Source organism: Clupea harengus, chromosome 9 (assembly GCF_900700415.2).
Source record: "Clupea harengus chromosome 9, Ch_v2.0.2, whole genome shotgun sequence".
In the NCBI taxonomy this organism is placed as follows: Eukaryota; Metazoa; Chordata; class Actinopteri; order Clupeiformes; family Clupeidae; genus Clupea; species Clupea harengus.
Genome location: NC_045160.1, coordinates 3,042,442 through 3,043,034, shown reverse-complemented (window position 1 = coordinate 3,043,034; position 593 = coordinate 3,042,442). Strand labels below are relative to the sequence as shown.

Here is a 593-nt window from a genome sequence, read left to right as displayed (position 1 = left end):
AGTCAGTCTATCTATGTCTCTCCTTCTCCCTTCTTCCATTTCTCTATCTTTCTTTTCAGCGAAATCTGACTTTAAATAATAATAATGATAGCTGACTCTGGCTACTTGGCCTGAGTGTAACCCGTTATGCTAGAACTATACTGAACTGTAGCCATTTATTTCCAGACCAATGCCAACAACATAAGTTGCCTCCTCACCAGTATTCCAAATGACCCCCCCCCCCCCCCTTACACACAATGCACACGTACCCGCACACACACACACACAAACACACACACAAACACACACACACACACGCACACACGCACACACACACAAACACACACACAAACACACAAACACACACGCACACACGCACACACGCACACACGCACACACACACACACACACACACACACACACACACACACACAGACACAGACACAGAGACACACACACACACAGAGGCAGCCAGATAAGTGGTGTGTCTGATTGAAAGGGGTGGTCCCTGGCCACTGACAGGCTCCCAGCTCTTTGGAGCGGTTCATTCTGATTTCACAGTGGGACTGCACCAGGCGACAGGAGATTTACGACCTCCCAAGTGACTAATATGC

At 48.6% G+C, this 593-nt stretch overlaps 1 protein-coding gene across 1 annotated transcript in view; it reads left to right on the top strand.

The window, feature by feature from the left end:
- Positions 1-579: 579 nt before the first annotated feature.
- The window catches only part of LOC105909321 (stAR-related lipid transfer protein 13), a 94,089-nt gene continuing 94,075 nt past the window's right edge, over positions 580-593 (top strand). Inside the window, exon 1 of the mRNA XM_031573059.2 lies at positions 580-593. This exon is cut by the window's right edge and continues 8 nt beyond it. The gene's annotated coding sequence lies outside the window, so the exon portion shown is untranslated.